Source organism: Microcebus murinus, chromosome 3 (genome assembly GCF_040939455.1).
Source record: "Microcebus murinus isolate Inina chromosome 3, M.murinus_Inina_mat1.0, whole genome shotgun sequence".
Classification (NCBI taxonomy): Eukaryota; Metazoa; Chordata; class Mammalia; order Primates; family Cheirogaleidae; genus Microcebus; species Microcebus murinus.
In genome coordinates, this window is record NC_134106.1 from 44419641 (window position 1) to 44440718 (window position 21078).

General features: G+C 40.8%; 1 long non-coding RNA gene and 1 pseudogene across 1 annotated transcript in view; both read left to right on the plus strand.

The window, feature by feature from the left end:
• Window positions 1–20314, plus strand: part of LOC142869960 (uncharacterized) — a 54031-nt gene extending 33717 nt beyond the window's left edge. The window contains exons 3-4 of the long non-coding RNA XR_012918488.1: window positions 17559–17683; window positions 20222–20314. This is a non-coding gene — a long non-coding RNA (uncharacterized LOC142869960). The remainder of the gene's footprint in view (window positions 1–17558; window positions 17684–20221) is intronic.
• LOC105878414 (biogenesis of lysosome-related organelles complex 1 subunit 6 pseudogene) lies at window positions 729–1369 on the plus strand (annotated as a pseudogene).
• Window positions 20315–21078: the final 764 nt, after the last annotated feature.

The window sequence follows — 21078 nt, forward strand, 5'->3', positions numbered from 1 at the left end:
AACTATAATGCTTTCATTCCCAGAGGCTTCTTTTCTGTTTTTCATTAAACAATTTTGATGTTGCTGACACACAACTCATTTAAATGTAATTTTTATTTCCTTGGATATTCTTGAATAAAACATTCTCTCTCGTGCTGTTCCCTGGCAGAAATAATATTCATTGGCACTGTTTGATGACATTTCAAAAGTGTCTTCTGCTTCCATTCTTAGATTTGTGTTGAATTTTCCTTCATGAATTCATAGAATCTTTTCGTAGCTCTGTCTCAAAATATAAGGGGATGATAACTCTGATATGTAATTCTTCAGCTCTTTTAAAGTCACATATATTTAATGCTGTATTTTGCTTTTTTGAGACCCTTTTTCTTTCTACTGATTTCCCTTTCTTCATTGGAAAACGGTCTGTGTAATTCAGCAGTGATCTTTGCAACTAGATCTCTATTGGAAATAATGAGTGATATTTTGACAAACCGTGATGTCTCTGTATTTTCAGCTATTTTCTATTTGTATCCTTTTGAGGGTGCATATATTTATAAATCTAAACTCTATTTATCCATTCTAGGGCTTTTTCTCCTTGAGTGGTTCGGTAAGTTACCTTGTCACATTCACAAATGCTTTCAGAGAATTTGATCTTTGTTTTAAATGGTTTCAAGGTTCGGAACTTGAAATGTACCTATTGACCTTTCTGATTTAAAATACTTCTGGGCTTCCCTGTTCCCAGCTGGAGGGACATGAGTGTCCCTGGGCCACCGTCCCCAGATGGGGTCCTTGCAAGGCCACCCAGTAGTCTGGAGGCCCGGTTTAAGTGACACTTCTCCAGGTGAAGGGTTAATAGATGACTTGCCTGTAGAAGACAAAGCTGTGGAGCAACTGGCAGAAGGATTGCTTTCTCATTATTTGCCAGATCTGCAGAGATCAAAACAAGCCCTCCAGGAACTCACACAGAACCAAGTTGTATTATTAGATACATTGGAATAAGAGATTTCAAAATTTAAAGAATGTCATTCTATGTTGGATATGAATGCTTTGTTCACTGAGGCTAAACACTATCATGCCAAATTGGTGAATGTAAGAAAAGAGATGCTGATGCTTCATGAAAAGACATCAAAATTTAAAAAAGGAGCACTTAAACTGCAGCAGAAGAGGCAAAAAGAAGAGTTGGAAAGGGAGCAGCAAGGAGAGAAGGAATTTGAAAGAGAAAAGCAGTTAACTTGCCAGACCAGCTAAAGGGACATGAAAAGTTGTGTTTGTGTGTTTTCTTTCCCTATCCTGTATTTGGATTAAGATGACCTAAGTGTAGACTGAAGTTGTGGGTAGTGTCTTATACCATGATTGCTGTGTCTCCATGTCTTCATTTCAGCCATTCAAAAGCCTTTCTAAGTAACTTACATAATGTTACTTGGTTTTGATATTTTTATGTAATTTTTTCAACTTTTGTTTAATTTTAAAATTCATTATTTTGGCCTTGAATCATTTATAAACTGGAAAATGATTTGTTATGAGTCTAGATTCTAGTGGTTAAAAATTAGTATAAATTTTTAACTTCTTAATGAATGTAGATTTCAAAGTTTCCATTTCTTATTTTTTGAAATGATTTGCCTTTCTGGCAATACAATGCTGATTTTTGGTAATCGCCTTCTCATTGCTTAGTAAAGAAGAAATGACAACTATTTAATCACATATGCCCCTGCAAAAGACGTAGTGTAAGTCTTTGTGAAGAACATAATGGAAAAGTGCATGCACAGGATATAACATCACTTTAGACATAATTTAAATAAGGAAGATGCCAGATAGATTCTACTAACGCTGCACTCTCTTTGCTTCTTGGTGGTGGTGTTCTGTGGCTTTTGGGTTCAAAGTAGGTTACATCTGTTCCTTAATTTCGATAGGGGTAGTGGAGCTATCACATGCTCAAATGAGCTAATATATCTATAATACTTAGTAATAGTCATCACACACTGAGAGACGGCTTCTATGCTTTTAAAGAATTCATAAAGTAGAATGCTATGTACCAACTACCCACCTTATAGATAAATGATAGGAATGGTGGAAAATTAGTAAATAGCTTCACAAAAGAGGTAGCATAATATCTTAGTGTTTTCTAGAATTTTTTTCCTGATATTTTATGTAGGAACCTATTATGTGAGGAAAATATTATGAAGTTTTAAATTGAGAACATATTATACACTGTTTTAGTATTATTTAATATCTAACTGGTCTCCTACTACTAGGGACTGTACAGAGCCTGTGAAAGTGTACAGTTAGAATGTGTATCTTTTATAACTCATATTACATTTTTGGTAAGCTGGAATCACTACCTCTGATCACATATCAGACTAATGATGGAGAAACCATTAGATTTGAGTGTTAAGAACTGGCCCGTTTAAAGATTTAAATAATGTGTTCAGAAGAGCCTTTTTCTTCTTTAATGAATGAATTATGACTTCACAATTCACTTACTTTGACCTCGTATTTAAGAATTTAAGGCCGGGCGCGGTGGCTCACGCCTGTAATCCTAGCTCTCTGGGAGGCCGAGGCGGGCGGATTGCTCGAGGTCAGGAGTTCGAAACCAGCCTGAGCAAGAGCAAGACCCCGTCTCTACTATAAATAGAAAGAAATTAATTGGCCAACTAATATATACAAAAAATTAGCCGGGCATGGTGGCACATGCCTGTAGTCCCAGCTACTTGGGAGGCTGAGGCAGGAGGATCCCTTGAGCCCAGGAGTTTGAGGTTGCTGTGAGCTAGGCTGACGCCACGGCACTCACTCTAGCCTGGGCAACAAAGCGAGACTCTGTCTCAAAAAAAAAAAAAAAAAAAAAAGAATTTAAATATATTTTATTTGAAAAGGCTAGGTGTTGCCTTCAAACACTTGGCAAAGCTGCTTAAGGCAGGATATATTAGGGCTTGCAGGACAATATCACCTAAGTTGCTGAATGTACTCATTTATAATATATCTGACAAAGGCAGGGCATTGTTTCTTAGAGTGGTTTTGGACCAACTGCAATAGTTTAAAATGCTCCTTCCTGGATACCACTCTCAATTTACTAAAAGACATCTGGATTTTTTGTTTGTTTTTGTTTGTTTTGTTTTTAAAGTTTCCCCCAGTGATTCTGATTTACCTTAAAAGTTGAGAACCACAGGTCTTAGTGGTTTAGGTCAGGGTTTCCCTACACTAAAGTGTATAGTATTATCACCTGGAAATTAAAAAAAAAAAATGCAGACATTCTGGATTCTTGGTTATAAGTTATGATGTGGAGCCCATGTATTTTTTAAAGAGCTCCTCAGATATGATGTAAGGACCCACTGGTATAGACTATCGAACGATTTATATTTATAAGCAATGAAATAGTTTAAAAGCTACCCAGTAACTCTTAGGCTTAACCTTATGAAATAAATTCTGAACTGCTGCTTTTGATATAGTCAGATTTAAGACTGAACCCTAGCAGGCAGAGAAGAGATATAGAATTCTAGTCAGTTAATTGAACTTTTGTGACCTGTATTAAAATAAATCATGTTTATTGAATGAATGGCAAGGCACATCTACTTTTAGAATTGTATTATTTAAGTTTTGAAGACTTAAAAATTTCATCAAATGAATATATATTAGCATCCATTATTTTAAGGTTAGTTGTGAATCAGAAGTACTGTTATCTTGGTAATTAAAACCTAAAACTTTAGCTGTATTTCAGTAACATAGAAACATATCTTACTGACTAAACCTGAGTGGAATCCTTACAATTTATCTTAGTGTATTTTTGTATAAAATAGTGAATAGGTATTTAGGAAGTTTCTGGGTTTTGGCTAAAAATATTGCCTTTGTTTTGAAACTACATCACATGTGTAGTGCACTGAAATGATAGGAGTTCATTTTGTATTTATTTTGCAGTGTCATGTAAATATGTTGAATGTGATATATTAATAGGTTGTGTCCAGAGTGAGTTTTTAGGTGGATACAGTTTATAAATATACCACTCTATGTACCCTCATACATTTGTCTGATTTTGAGCTTATAAAATGAGAACTACTTTTTACATATTTAATTTAAAAAGTCTCTGAAAAAAAATAAAATAATAAAATAAAATACTTCTGAATGCTGGGGCGTGGTGGCTCACGCCTGTAATCCTAGCTCTCTGGGAGGCTGAGGCAGGTGGATCGCTCAAGGTCAGGAGTTCGAAACCAGCCTGAGCAAGAGTTAGACCCTGTCTCTACTATAAATAGAAAGAAATTAATTGGCCAACTAATATATATAGAAAAAATTAGCCGGGCATGGTGGTGCATGCTTGTAGTCCCAGCTACTTGGGAGGCTGAGGCAGAAGGATTGCTTGAGCCCAGGAGTTTGAGGTTGCTGAGAGCTAGGCTGATGCCACAACACTCACTCTAGCCTAGGCAACAAAGTGAGACTCTGTCTCAAAAAATAATAGTAATAATAATAATAAATAAAATAAAATAGTTCTGAAATAATAGTCAAATTTCCCTTGATAGGTTAGTTGTTGAATTTAAATTTATTTTGGATTTGTGTTTCTATTTTCCCTATGCCAACTAAAAGCACAACACTTTACCTCTTGGTATGGCACTGAGTCAGTTGTTTATCAGAATCTGGTTATTTTGCCATCCTCATCTCCTCTACTACCACTCGAATCCACAGTCCTTGCCTCCATTATCTCTGGACTGGGTTATTTCAAGAGCCTTCCAGCTGATTGGCCAGCTACAGCATTCTGTCCCCTACTGTCTTTCTCAACCAGCAGCCAGAGGTTTCCTATTAAAACATGAGTCATTTCTTGTCACTCTTGGCCCTTGAATGGCTTCCCATCTCATTAAGAGAAAAAGCCAAAGTGTTCACAGCAGCCTACAAGGCCCTGAGTGGTCCAGCCTGTCTTCCTTCTGTGACCCCACCACCCACTGTCCCCTCCCTCTGTTCCCGCTACACCGATTTCTTGCTGTTCCTTGAATATGCCAAGATACTCCTACCTCAAGACATGCGCTGTCTTTGTAGGGAACACATTGCCCAGATATATCTGTGTGATATTGTCCCTCGCCTCTTCAAATCTTTGCTCAAAATGTCACCTTCTCAAGGAGGCCTTCTCTGACCACCTATTTTATTTTATTTTTTTGAGACAGAGTCTCACTCTGTTGCTCTGGCTAGAGTGCCGTGGCGTCAGCAGAGCTCACAGCAACCTCAAACTTCTGGGCTCAAGTGATCCTTCTGCCTCAGCCTCCCAAGTAGTTGGGACTACAGGCATGTGCCACCATTGCTGGCTAATTTTTTCTATTTTTGGTAGAGACAGGGTCTCACTCTTGCTCAGGCTGGTCTGAAGTCATGAGCTCAAACAATCCTTCCGACTTCACCGACCTGGCAAGACCCCCCCCCCCCCCCCCCCCCCCCGTAAGGCTGGTGGTGGGCCCCCTCCCTTCCCTAGATCACAAAGAAAATGCTCATGAGACCGGACCCGCCAAGGACCTGCCAAGGATGACTGCCGGGCTGAAAACTACCACACCCAGATAAGCAAGTTTTGGCTCCTGGATTCCACAAATACCACCAGTCCCTCCTATTTCTCAAAGACCACCAAAGGTCGTCCCAGCTCTTCCCACCGAAAGTCCCTAGCCTGGCCCAAATGGTATACAAGGCCACACCCCGTTCAAACAGGGGCGACTTCTGGGGCCCCCTATCTTGGGGCCCCAGAACCTCATCCGGGAACACTAAATAAAGCCACGTGGTTTGGCCCCACTCTTTCTCTCTCTCTGTCTGTCTTGTCTTTTCTCCACCACTGAAAAACTTTACATTTGGTGCCAAAACCCGGGATGTTTGGCCCCACTTTCTCTCTGTCTGTCTTTTCTTTTCACCACCACTGAAAAACCTTACAGCCCCCATTTTAAATGCTACTCTCTACTGGCAATCTGTATTCCACTCCCCTACCATTTTTTGGTTAATATAACATTTCACCACCATCTAATGTATTTAAAGCAATGTATTATTTATTGCCTGCACTGCTACACAAATACTTGAATATAAGCTCCATGAGGAATTTATTCAACAGTGCCAGACACAGAGAAGGCTCTATAGGGGGAAAAAAAAGATGATGAGTTGAATAAATTAACTCAGTAGTTAGCAGGAGAAATGAGAAATTTTACTAAACAAAGTAATGTTACCCAACCAAACTGGAGCCTGTTCAAGTGCAGTAAAGCCAGATTTTGAAGCCAGGAGTTGCAGCAGGAGAAAGAGGCGTTACTGCAGGATGCCAAGCAAGGAGTACAGGCAGCTAACACTTATGACCTGGACTCCCAGATGGCTTATAGGCCAGAGTTTTTAAAGGCAGGCAAAATTGTAAATCAATACACGGAGGTTAATACATTGGCCTGGTCCCCAAAGGCAGGGTATCCTGAAGGGGCTAAGTGGTGTGAACTAAAAATTTTAAGGCTCACCCCAGCCACTGGCTGACTGAATGGACCCCCTCATGGCCAAAGGAATATCCAACTAAATTGCCTGCCAGGAGGAAGGAGGTCAGGCAAGCCTCATCATGCCCCCTCTCTTCTTGGGGACATCCTTTGTAACCCATTAACAGGCCTAAGTGTATGCAAGACAAACCTGCAGGTCCTCAATTTACACAACAAATATATACCTGGGTGGCTTATCTCTGATAAACAGTTTCTTATGTTGAAACATTCCAAGTCTTTAGACAAAGCTTCCTGTCTTTAACCAATTACAATTCAAAGAATTTTTAACCCCCCCCCCTTCAAAATGGCCCACCTTTTTAGGCCAAACCAATGTATGCCTCCAGCATGTTTGATTTATGACTTTGCCTGTAACTCCTGTCTCCCTGAAATGTATAAAACCAAACTGTATCCCAATCACAGAGAGTCCATTTGCTCAAGGCTTCTTGGACGTGGCTCCCGGTCATGGTCCTCAAGTTTGGCTCAAAGTAAATCTCTTTAGAATTTGCAGAGTTTGGCTTTTTTCTCCATTAACAGTAGGGTACATAGATTCAAAAATTCTTGGATTAATGAAATGGAATGTTAAGATGGGTGAGACAGGTCCATCACTGGGGAGTTTAGAACAAAGAATGGTGGTCACGACCGGGCACAGTGGATCACGCCTGTAATCCTAGCACTCTGGGAGGTTGAGGCAGGCAGATCATTCAAGACCAGCCTGAGCAAGAGAGAGACCCTGTCTCTACTTAAAAAAAAAAAAAAGAAAGAAATTAGCTGGACAACTAAAAATATATAGAAAAATTAGCCAGGCATGGTGGCACATGCCTGTAGTCCCAGCTATTCGGGAGACTGAGGCAGGAGGATCGCTTGAGCCCAGGAGTTTGAGGTTGCTGTGAGCTAGGCTGATGCCACGACACTCTAGTCAGGGTAACAGAGTGAGACTCTGTCTCAAAAAAATCAAAACAAAACAAAACAAAAGAATGGTGATCAGAATTCAATTCTTCAGTTCCCCCTTATCAGCATTTTCCATTTGGTGGGAGTTCCTGAAAAACATCTCAAGAACACATGTTACATTGCCATCTTTTGGTTTCCATAGGGAACCAAAACAGCTCGAGACTGGCTCACCTGGAGGCCACTATTCTCATGGACTTGCCCATGCACTTTTCAAGGCTAGCCAGGTGCCCGAACGTCCCCTAAAGAGACTCAAGTTTTTCCTTTATTTCCATGCTAGGCTTTATTTCCTTTACTTTCCCCCATCCCCAACAGGCCTCTAAGAGCTGTGAACACTGGATAAGAATCTATGGTTACAATGGAACCTTTAAGAAGCTCAGTGGAATCGGGCAGGCGGGGCAGGCTGGGCAGGCGGGGCAGGCTGGGGAATGCAAACCTTTCAGTTTCTGTGCTTGTCCTTCCTCTTCACCTCCTGGGGTGAGGATGAGGGTGTGGCTCAGGTCATGCTTATTTCACTTCGTTCAGCTAAGCTAAATTGAGGCTGTAGGTGTTGCATTTGACAGTATTCAGCTAGCTTCTCCACTCTCGAGTCTGGCATAAATTTTCAATAGGAAATTTTATGTGGCTTTTATAGAAGTAGGAATGTTTGTCTCCCCCCCCCCCCCGCCCCCCCCCCCCCCCCCCCGTTTGCTGTTATTCATAAATCCCTTTTCTAAAGACCTCTACTGGAACTTCTGGAGAGCTTTGTGTTGACTCCTTAATCCCAAATGAAGCAGTTTTATCTTGAGAAAGACACAGAATTTTGAAAAAACTAACAAATCTTTAACGCCAAGTTCTGTTTTCAGGCTGCTAGAGTATTCTCCAATTAATCAGTGCCTGGAACATGCAAGACTCTCAGGGGACACATAATTTTGCATATGTAGCTGGTTTGAAGAAGACATTAGACTTCTCAATAGGGTGCAGGAACCACCCCCCCGACCCCCAGTCTCCATTTAAGCCAGCTCTGCAGATTCACTACTCCCCACACCTTGGATAAGATCTTGGACATGTCTTACACCTTTCAGGTAATTCACAGATAGTAGAAAGCCTATTCCATATTACAGATGGCCTTGCTGTTCCAGCACACCTCTTGGGCAGGGACCCTTTTACACAGGCCAGCTCCCTCCTGCAGGATCCCATTTTGTCCAAGTCCCCCAGACCTCCTCCACAGTGCAATTGTGGCTTATTCTGGATGGCATCTTTCTGTCATTCTGTCCTTTCCTCTTCCCTCCCTTCCCCTTCTCTGTCATCTCTGGCAGATATAGCCATAACCTTTCACATTTAGACTTTTTACTGTGAAACACCAATCCCTGTGTCTCTTCAAATTTCAAGGGACACAAATCAAGCTCTCCAAGTGATTCTCTTGAAAACCCACCCTTTGAGGTGAGTGTTAAGAAGCACCCTCTCAGGCATGGTGGCTCACGCCTATAATCCTAGCTCTCTGGGAGGCTGAGGCGGGTGGCACGTTTGAGCTCAGGAGTTGGAAACCAACCTGAGCAAAAGCGAGACCCCGTCTCTACTATAAATAGAAAGAAATTAATTGGCCAACTAATATATAGAGAAAAAAATTAGCTGGGCATGGTGGCGCATGCCTGTAGTCACAGCTACTCAGGAGGCTGAGGCAGAAGGATTGCTTGAGCCCAGGAGTTTGAGGTTGCTGTGAGCTAGGCTGACGCCACGGCACTCACTCTAGCCTGGGCAACAAAGTGAGACTCTGTCTCAAAAAAAAAAAAGTGCCCTCTCTAGCCTCATGGCACATGGGGTGGGTGGACAGAATGCACAGAAATGCTGGGAACAGACTTCATCACCTACAGTTTCAACCTCAGAGAATTTGTCACCAACTTGCATAGTCTGGAGGTGGGTGATAGCTTAAGGTTCACAGAATTGGTTTCTCAATGTTTTAATGTGTTCAGGAAAGGACCTGTCTTTAGAGTACGGCAAGTATTTGACATCTATTATGCAAATAACAGAGTCCTCAGATGAACCTGAGAGTCATTCCTACCAGGCATTGTAGTAAATCTATTGGTCAGTTTGCCTACCATGCCCAACTCTCCCTCTTCCTCTTCATGTTACTCACAGTCTTTGAAATATTATATGGAAGACTCTCTGTCTAAGTAACAGGTGATTGAACCAGAGATGGACTCTTGACCCTGAGGACCAATTTAAAAACTGGTCCAATCTGGTTGTTTCCTGAAAATGTGAACTGAGACTCAGACTGCAAGAAGATGGTGGCGGATGCTTGAACTGAAAGCCATTCAGAGTGAGGACTGAGGGACCTAATGAGCGAACTGATGAGAAGGCAGGAGAAGAAAGTCGAAAGAGAGAGGAAAGCACACAGCCAGAGAGAGATGGAGAGAGCAGGCTCTGGTGACTTTCCAATTTCCAGGAGACAGTCTATTGGACTTTCTGCATTTGTTTTAGCAAGATTCTCCTATGTCATTTTTTTTTTTTTTGAGACAGAGTCTCACTCTGTTGCCTGGGCTAGAGTGCCATGGCGTCAACCTAGCTCACAGCAACCTCAAACTCCTGGGCTCGAGCAAACCTTCTGCCTCAGCCTCCCAAGTAGCTGGGACGACAGGCACATGCCACCATGCCTGGCTAATTTTTTCTATATATTTATAGTTGGCCAATTAATTTCTTTCTATTTATAGTAGAGACAGGGTCTCGCTCTTGCTCAGGCTGGTTTCGAACTTCTGACCTTGAGCAATCCTCCCGCCTTGCCCTCCCAGAGTGCTAGGATTACAGGCATGAGCCACCATGCCTGGCCTATTTTTTTTAATAACCTCTCTTTTTACTTTGGCTATTTGAGTGAGAAACATCTGTTCTTTGTGAGCAAATGAGCAAACTAGAATAATAAATTTGTAGAAAATTATTATTTTTTCTTTATGATACGCTTTCTCTTTCTATTTCAATGTTCAGTCTTAGTGGATGGCTTAAATTTAAGACAAGCCCTTAATCTCTGGCTACTGAAAGTGTGGTCTGGGGTCCAGCAGTATAGGCACGTCAGGGAGTGTGTTAGAGAGGCAGAATCTCAGCCCGCACCGCAGACCTATGGAATCAGAATCTGCATATTATTATAGCGAGATCCCAGGTGATTTCAGATGCATATGACAGCCTGAGAAGCCTGGCTGTAATCTACCCTACACATTTAGTCAAATCAGTCCTCCTAAAACACTGCTTTCAGCATATCACTAGAACTTTAAGTGGTTTCTAATTGCTCTCAGAACAAGTCAAAAGCCACAGCCTGACATTTATGGTTGCAGTAAGATGGACCTAATCTACTTCTCCAATCTTTCCTATATGAATGTTCCATTCTACCTAAATTGGTCTACTTAATTAGTCTCCAAATACGCCAAGCATATTTGGTACCTTTGCTCATGGCATTTGCCTGCCTGAAATTTTCATTCCCGTCTCCCTACACATCCACCCTTCGAAAACCAGCTCAGTTTCCACATTTTCTGTTTGGAGGCTCCCGTTGTCCACCTTAGCCCGCAATGCTGTTTCATCCTCTGAACATCTGTAGCTGTCCCAGTGTCATTTAAAACAAAAGTATGTAGCCTCTCCCCACTCACAATGCCTATTACAATATAGTACATAAACTGTATGATTCATTGGTTGAATTTATTTGTTACATCCTTATTTATTTGAATTTTTTTTTTTTTGAGACACAGTCTCGCTCTGGTGCCTGGGCTAGAGTGCCATGGCGTCAGCCTAGCTCACAGCAACCTCAAACTCCTGGGCTCAAGCGATCCTTCTGCCTCAGGCTCCCGAGTAGCTGGGACTACAGGCATGTGCCACCATGCCCAGGTAATTTTTGAGATATATTTTTTGTTGTCCAGCTAATTTCTTTCTATTTTTAGTAGAGACAGAGTCTCACTCTTGCTCAGGCTGGTCTTGAACTCCTGAGCTCAAATGATCCACCTGCCTCAGCCTCCTAGAGTGCTAGCAGTACAGGCATGAGACACCGCACCGGGCCTATTTGAATGTTTTCTTAATTCAGAAGAGGCTTATTCATTTATAAGGCTCTAATTTCTCTGACCAAGCAGGAGTTAGGGCCAAACAGGAAGTAACAGGAAGCAATGTGCTCATATGCTTCTATTTGGATTTTCTTCACACTCTAATGAGGCTGCTGTCATGTCAGTGGCATTTTATTACTCATCATTACCCACAGAAGTGGCCTATATAAGTACATTTTCTATAAGTGAGGGCTCTAATAGAGCTCTTTCTTGGTCCATTTGTGCTGCTGTAACAAAATACCACAGACTGGGTAATTTATCAACAGTAGAAATTTATTTCTCATAGCTGTGGAAGCTGGGAAGACCCAGATCAGGAACCTGGCATTTGGCGTCAGGTGAGGGCCTTCCTGCTGTGTCCTCACATGGCAGAAGGGGTGAAAAGGGCAAAAGGGAATGAACATTGTTCTCACATGGCAGAAGAGCAGAAGAAAATGAATAGCATGTAATAGCTATTCCCTCAAAGCCTATTACAGGGGCCCTAATCCCATCCACGAGGTCTCTGCCCTCATGACTTAATCATCTCCTAAAGGCCTTACCTCTTAATACTATCACATTGGTCATTAAGTTTCAACACATGAATTTGGGGAGGGTCCATTTAGCCCATAGCAATTTCTCTAAAAATTATTTCTTATATTATTGCAATCGATATTACACTTAGTCATAGTTCAGGTGTTGATTACTCTGTAATTCTTATGAAAATTAGTATTCCTTCCTGCAATATTGGTCCTCAGGTTTTGCAGAGGGAAAAAGTAGAGGCGTCTCATGTGCTACTGTGTTAAGTCTCTGTGTGGGCTTGGTAGTCAGGGGTGAGCAGGAGGAGTAGCAGTTGTGAGTGAGTATGTGCTTCCATTTGTGAGCATTTTCACTCTCCCCTCCTTTAGATCTGATCCAGTAGAATATGGGAAGATGATGGGCCTGTGCTGGGAACCAGCAAAGCAGAGCATGATTCTCTCTCTATGGCAATAGCTACATGGGCATCTTCCCAGTTGTTGACCAGTAGTTCTCAAACCTGTGTGACTATCAGTGTCACCTGGAGGGTTGTTACTGGGCCACACCCCCAGAGTTACTGATTCAAGAGGTCCAGGGTGGGGCCTAAGAATTTCTATCACATTCCCAGGTGATGCCAATGCTACTGGTTCAAGGGCCACACTTGAGAGCCACTGGTGTAGTGGGGAAGAAAACATCAAAGGTCAAAAGAAAAGAATGCAATAAGAGCAAAATCTTAGTCAAAGTCCCCTTTGCTATCTTTTCATTTGCTATACTTTGCTATACTTTCATTTTTATTTTTAAAAGTCTGTTAATGAGCCGGGCACAGCAGCTCCCACCAGTAATCCCAGTACTTTGGGAGGCTGAGGCAGAAGGATCATTTGAGCCCAGGAGACCAGCCTGGGAAACAGAGTGAGACCTCATCTCTATGAAAAATTCAAAAAAATTAGCTGAGCATGGTGATGTGTGCTCCTGTAGTCCCAGCTATTTAGAAGGCTGAGGCAGGAGGATCACTTGACCCCAAGAGTTCCAGGATACAGTGAGCTATGATCGCACCACTGCGCTCCAGCCTGGGCACCGGAGTGAGACCCTGTCTCTAATGAAAAATAAAAAATGAAAAAGTCTGTTAATACCAGAGAAATTTGTTTTATATCGTTTGACAGTGAAATTAGTAAATAATAGTAGAGGTACTCTACAGATTACTTTCATTTTGTATTTTATTTCATGTTTGGATAAACTAAGTTTTTACCCACTAATTATTTATCACATTATCATCTTGCATTGAATTTATCATGTATGCTGTGTTTTACCCTTATGGATTTTTTTTCTTTTTTACAACGAATATTTATATTGATACCAATTGAGCAGACCTCAGCTTACTTGCAGAGGCATGGACTCTACAATACTCTTACAGCAGGGAAATGATTATTTGTTTGAGACAGAGTCTCACTCTGTTGCCCTGGCTAGAGTGCCATGGCATCAGCCTAGCTCACTGCAGCCTGAAACTCTTAGGGTCAAACGATCCTTCTGCCTCAGCCTCGCTAGTAGCTGGAACTTCAGGCGTGCACCACCATGCCCCGCTAATTTTTTCTATTTTTAGTAGAGACAGAGTCTCATTCTTGCTCAGGCTGGTCTTGAACTCCTGAGCTCAAGTTATTCTCCTGCCTTCGCATCTCAGAATGCTAGGGTTATAGGTGTGAGTCACCCTGCCTAGACTGTGCTTGTATTTTTAATGATGCATCTTAAAAATCAGAATTCAGCTTCTGCTGACTGAATGATAAAACTGTAATTGCTTTGTAATTGCTTCCCTTATGGGAGAGGAAGTATCAGTACAATACTTTCTTTAAATGCTATTAAAAAATAATGTTCAGAAATAATATTTTAAAATACCTTACTAGTGACTATAAAACAGTAGATCAAATATTTGCTTTAAAAAAAAAAAAACACCAAAATTACATAGCCCAGTAATTGCTGTCACCTGGGAAGGCTATAGAATTATTGCAATTATTCTATCATTACCTGAAACAGGGTCACCAAACTATGCACTGTGGATCAACCATTTACAAACTGCTTTTGTATATAAAATTATTGGAATACAGCTAAACTCATTCATGTAAATATTGTGGGCCAGGCTTGGTCGCTCACATCTATAATCTAGCACTCTGGGAGGCCGAGTCGGGAGGATCACTTGAGGTCAGGAGTTTGAGACCAGCCTGTGCAAGACAGAGATCCCTGTCTCTACTAAAAATAGAAAAAAATTATCTGGGCAACTAAAAATAGAAAAAAAAATTAGCCGGGTGTAGTGGCACATGCCTGTAGTCCCAGCTACTCTGGAGGCTGAGCCAGAAGGATCTCTTGAGCCCAAGAGTTTGAGGTTGCTGTGAGCTAGGCTGACACCATGGCACTCTAGCCAGGGCAACAGAGTGAGACTCTGTCTCAAAAAAAATTAATTAAATATTGTGTATGGCTGCTTTCACACTATAACAGCAGTGTTGTTTAGTTGTGACAGAATCCATATGACCCGCAGAGCCCAAAATATTTATCATCTGAACCTGTACAGAAAAACTTTGCCAACCCGTGGCCTAAAATAGTTTTGGGGTGCTTTTTTTATTATTTATTTTTTAATTCTAGAACATGGGAAATTTTTTTTGAATAACATCTATGATGGCAAATTTTAGTTTGTTAAGCTAGATTTGATTTTTCAATTATGCTAACAGTCATTTGTAATATAATGATAAATAAGTTGAGTGATCACATGTTCTGATCGTGTTTTGTCCAAAATAAAATGTGAATGCATTTAAAATAACCACACTGATTTTATTAGACGATTCATAAACAGGCTCTGAAGCACCAAAGTGGGATTCCAGGAAATGCCTGGGCAATGGTAGCATTGTTGAAATGAACATATTTATTGCCTACTCTGGCTTCCTTTAAAATTGATCCTGAACAAAAATGTCTATAGATCTAAAACAACTGAACAAATAAGTTGAGCATTATTTAGAACCATGGAGTACAAAATAAGTTGTTTGAAGGAGCTTTTGATTTTACAACTGGGTTGTACTGGTGTTAAACACATAATCCTAAATTTAGTTAAACCATCTGGGCAACTTTTAATAAACAGTGAGAACAGACTGTTCTGTGAAGACACTCACATTTTAAGTGCTCAGGCAACATAAATACGTTGGCCAGCCTTGAGCTAGTGAGCCAAGTAAAAAATAAAAAATTGACCCCTAGAGAGATTCCTTTCACCTTACCAGTGGTACTACTGAGTTTGCTTTCCCCACAACTTTTTGTTTGGAAAATTTTCAAGCCTATAGAAAAGTTGCGAGAATAACATAACTCATACACTCTTTGTCTTGATTCATTAATTTTGAACATCTTGCCACATTTATTTCCCTCCCTCCCTCCTTTTTTCTTTGGATGAATCATTTGAGAGTAAGTTGCAGACATCATGTCATCCTACCCAGAGTTCGGAACTCACGACCCCAAAATGTGGTGGTCTGTCAGATTTAATGTTTTAAGCTAAAGGGATTTGAAATGGCAGGAGCAGGAAGAACTCTCTGACCATTTCCTGAAGCAGGTCATCAGCCCCTCACATGAGAGGTGCCCTCCTTATACCTGGAGAAAGGAGCATCCTTATCTCAGAAATGGAGGGACACCCTCTGAGAGGGATCTGAACAGAGGACAGGCATTGCTAAGTTTCCCCCAGTTTACTTCTTTTAGCTCATAGCCCCCTTTGTCCTAACATATTTTTCACAACTTTCTACTCTTTATTAAACCTACTGTAAAAACACAGAGCCAGGCACAGTGACGGACCTGTCTCCTTGGGCTACTCTTGGCTATGATATTTTCTCAGACTTTCCTTGCATTTGATGACCTTGACAATTTTAAGGAGTAGTCATCAGGTATTTTGTAGAATGTCCTTCAGTTGGGATTTGTCTGATGTTTCTTTTATGATGAGGCTGGGATTATGGGTTTAGGAGAAGAAAATGTTGGAGCTCAGAAACCAATATTCCAAAACATGGCACTATCTCCAGGTAGATAGTGTCAGAATTGACTTGAATTGGAGGACATCCTGCTGGTGTTTGCTGCAGAATTGATTGGTTGTTGGTGGGGAGAACTCTTCACACACTTCTGGGTAACCAGAAGTCACAAAAGTCTTCAGAGTTGATTGTTGAGTGAGAGTATAGGAGAAACTGAGTTTTTTTCCCCTTATATCCACACAATTCTCTATTTTTTTTTTTTTTTTGAGACAGAGTCTCCCTTTGTCACTTGGCTAGAATGCAGTAGTGTCAGCCTAGCTCAAAACAACCTCAAACTCCTAGGCTCAAGCAATCTTCTTGTCTCAGCCTCCCAAGTAGCTGGGACTACAGGCACATGCCACCACACCTGGCTAATTTTTCTATTTTTAGAAACAACATTTCGATTAACCCTAATATACAATGGTGGTCACATAAGATTATAATACTGCATTTTTGCTGTACCTTTCCTATGTTTAAATATGTTTAGATAAACAAATACTCATCATTTGTGTTACAATTGCCTGCAGTATTCAGTATAGTAACAGGCTGTACAGGTTTATAGCCTAGGAGCAACAGGCTGTACCTATAGCAGTCAAGTTCCTATAAGTATACTCTGATGTTCACACCAGGATGAAATCCCTAATGACCCATTTCTCAGAACATATCCTTGTCTGTAAGTGGTGCATAACCCTATTTTGCAGCAGAGATATTCCAGTTTTTTCTCAGATCATATCAGTAGTGTAATGGTTAAGAGTTCAGACTCTCTGGTTAAGAGGTTCGAATCCTCATACTCTGATAATTAAGAGCCCCAACCTTGGACAAATTGCTTAATTTCTCTAGGCCTCAGTTTCTTTATCAGCAAAATAGGGATTTTTAACTGTTGCTATCATGTTATCATTTCATTATCATAGATGTTTACTTCATCTACATTTTAGACCAGCCCTGACTTCACCTAAAAATAATTTTAAAAGAAAATCGTATAGTTACCTTTCTAGTAGTGGTATTGAATTTGTGCTCAACCATCTACATGATCACATTTGGTTCCATTTGTGACAGATTTCAGACAATTCTAAGATTAGAATGGCGCCATAATTTGTAGCCACAGAAGATAGTGAAACATATCTGTTGGCAATAGGCTTTAACCCAACAGCAAACATTTCTCCTTTGTAATTTGTTAACATTCTTTGGAATCACAGAAAAGTGCCTTCCAAGGACTTGGGAGTGAAGAGGTAAGATTGCCCTTTCAGAATAAACTGTAGGATTAGAGCAGGACAAATTTCTGAAAGAGACAGGCTAACTCTTGGGCCAGCTAAAATGTCAATAATCCGATTGAACATATATTAATATATCTAAAAATATCAGTCACAAAAGTATTGATTGGACTTCAATTCCTAGATATAGAAACATATTGGCAAAACTACTCATCTAAGCTCAGAGTAGGGGAAAGAAAGTTTTAGTCATTAGCATGTGTATTCTAGGCTCTGATAGAGATGGATGTATGGCAGATGGCTAGTAGATTATTGAGGACTTTGATTCTTTTTGTAACATAACCTCAACTGAGATTGATGCTGTGGCAGGTATTGGTAATGATCTCTGTCATTTCTTCTCTTTTTGCTTAGGAATAAGACCTTTTATTTTTTACTGGGCACAAAGTCACCAAGATAAGGACTATATTTCCCAGCTTCCTTTGAGGCTAAATGTGGCTTATGACCAAGTTCTGGTCTATGGGGTGTAAGCTGACAAGGTATGTGCAACTTTCAATAAGCTTCCTTTTAAGGAAAGGGCATGCTTTCCTTCACTTTTTATTCCTGCTGATTAGAAGATGTATGTGATGGCTGGAGATTAAGACGCTATCTTGAACCATGGGGTTGAACCCATGTGTTGAGGATGAGAGAGCAATAAAATAGAGGGAGCCCAGGTACCTGGCAATGGTGGAGCTGCCGTATCACTTCTTTGCTGTTTAACTTGGGCATTATTTTAATGAGAGATCATTAAAACTGGTTCAAGCAAGGCCATATCTTGTTCAAGCTACTGATATATGGGGATTTTTACCACTCACTGCTGACTGTAATCTTAACTAATATAGATGTCTTAGGCTCTGTATTAGTTTCCTACTGTTGCTGCGACAAATTACCATAAATTTAGTGCCTTAAGATAATCCAAATTTATTTCCTTACAGTTCTGGAGGTCAGGAGTCCATGAGTCTCACTGGGCTAAAATCAAGGTGCTGGCAATGCAGCTTTTCTTCCGGAGACTTCAGGGGAGAATCAATTTCGTTGTCTTTTTCACCTTCTAAGCAGCTGCCTGTATTGCTGGCATACAAAGCCCCTTCGGGGCACCACTGTAGCTTCCTCTCTCATCACATCTCCTGCAACTGTCTTTGACCTTCTTGCCTCCCTCTTTTAAGGATGCTTGTGATTACTTTGGGCCTATCTCCACAATGCAGGATAATCCTCCCAGCTCAAGATCCTTAATGTCATTACATCTGCAAAGTCCCCTTTGCCATGTGAAGTAACATATTCATTCACAAGTTCTGGGTATTGGGGCATAGGCATCTTTGGGGGCTTTTATTCTGTCTGCCACAGGATCTTTTAGCCCATTTCCATGTATCTGATTATTTATCTTTGTTCTTATTACTGAGCAACATTCTAATTATGACTTGACTTCTATTTAGGCTGTCTACAGGAAGAAATGAACAGAGCATTCAGACCTAGAGCTGTCTGTCCTCATGACAGACATTTCTCATGACTAATTAGTAAAGCGCCTTCTTTTTTTTTTTTTTGAGACAGAGTCTCACTTTGTTGCCCAGGCTAGAGTGAGTGTGTGGCGTCAGCCTTGCTCACAGCAACCTCAATCTCCTGGGCTCAAGTAATCCTACTGCCTTACCCTCCCACGTAGCTGAGACTACAGCAGGCATGTGCCACCATGCCCGGCTAATTTTTTGTATATATATTTTTAGTTGGTCAATTAATTTCTTTCTATTTTTAGTAGAGACGGGGTCTCGCTCAAGCTGGTTTCAAACTCCTGACCTTGAGCAATCCACCCGCCTCGGCCTCCCAGAGTGCTAGGATTACAGGCGTGAGCCACCACGCCTGGCCAGTTGTTTTAATTTTTAAAATAGTTGCTACTAGCTAATATTTCTGAGAAAGTAACAATACATAAAACATGCTTTTCATTAACTAATAAAATAAGGAAATAAAGCCTATGGTAAAATTGAAATCAGAGTGCTTTTTAGACAAATGAGATTTAATGTAACACTTTTAAGCTAAATGGTTTTAAATGATCACATCAGAAGATTGGAAATATCAATTTTGGAAATAGCAATAATTTATAAGAAACTTGCAAATTCTTTCAAAAACATTAAGGTGAATTAGAGCTAGCAGTTCCCTTTCACCATGTGCATCAAGTGGATTGGGATAAACATTTTCCCTGGGTCTAACAATCTCCCAAACTCTCTCCCCTACACAACGAAATGACTACAACTTAATATTCACTGCTACCAACACATTTCCTTACATAATAAGGACATTAAAGCATAAAGTAGGAAAAACAAGCTGGACTTATTGAGTCAACTCTAGATCATCACTTCCCGGAAGGTGGGAGGACAGATTTATTCTTACCTCTGAACCTCCTGATCCAAACATTTGTTCAGTGTCCTCGGCCTGGAATGCCCTTCTTGGCCTAGTAAACATCTCCCTCTCCAAGATTCACATTAAGTATCAGCTTCTCTGTGAAGGCTTCCTTCACCCTGAGAGTGAGCTGGCCCTTCCGTTTTCTGTGATGCCACCAGACACTCTGTACTTTTGCAGCTGTAATGATCTTTCTAGTATATGTGAGTTTCTTAAGGACAGAGATTTTTAAAAATCTATCTGTCTTCATTTTGTTTACCTAACATAGCACTTACTAAGTTCCAGGTGCTATTCCAATTGCTACATAAGTATGTAGTCATTTAATCCTCCTAATAGTATCATGGGGGTATATTATTTATTTATTTATTTATTTTAGTGTATTATGGGGGTACAAGTGTTAAGGTTACGTATATTGCCCATGCCCCCCACCTCGAGTCAGAGCCTCAAGCTTGACCATCCCCCAAACGTTGCACATCTCACTCCATGGGGGTATATTATTACCCTCATTTTATAGATGAGGAACCTGAAGAGCAGAGTGTTAAATAACTCACTTTCATTCTCTCTTTCACCAGCACCTAAAGATGATGCTTTGCATATATATGGTAGGCATTCATCCATTCAGTAAATCTTTACCAAACACTTCATATCTGTAGGTATTCTTCGAGATGCCAGGATACAGCAATGAAAAGAGCTGACAAAAATCCAAATGCTGGTGAAGTCTACATTCTGGTTGGCAGCTATAGGTCAAAAAGGGAAAAAAAAGCAAAAAGAGAGAAATAGGTAAAATAAATGTATGCTCTAATAGATAGCAATAAAGTCTACAGAAAACAGTACAGCAGGGAAGGGGGAAAGAACACTTGGAAGTTGCAATTTTGGATGGTGAACAGGGAAGGACTCACTGGGAAGTGCTGTTTGAGGGAAGGAGGGGAGAGAGAGTGAGTCATGTCCAGCGGGAAGATCATCGCAGGAACAGCCAGTATGAAGGTCCTGAGGTGCCTGGAACGAACAGGGAACAGCAAAGGGTGGACAGTGTGCTGCTAATTCTAGAACAGGCAAGTGGGAAGGAGTGAGGGGGTGAGTTTGGGAGGGAACGGGAAGTAAGCAGAGTATGCAGAGCTTTAAAGGAGCTTTTGGAGTTGAACTTCTACTATTTTTTTTTTTTTTTTTTTTTTTGAGACAGGGTCTCACTTTGTTGCCCAGGCTAGAGTGAGTGCTGTGGCATCAGCCTAGCTCACAGCAACCTCAATCTCCTGGGCTCAAGCAATCCTACTGCCTCAGCCTCCCGAGTAGCTGGGACTACAGGCATGCGTCACCATGCCCGGCTAATTTTTTCTATATATATTAGTTGGCCAATTAATTTCAAAACATCTCTCCTGACTGAATGGAGAATAGAGTGTATGAGGGTAAGAATGGAAGTAGGGAGATTAATTAGGAGGCTAATTTAGTAACCCAATGAACAATGAAAATGCTTGTATCAGGAGGGTAATAGGCCAGATAGCGAGAAGTGGTC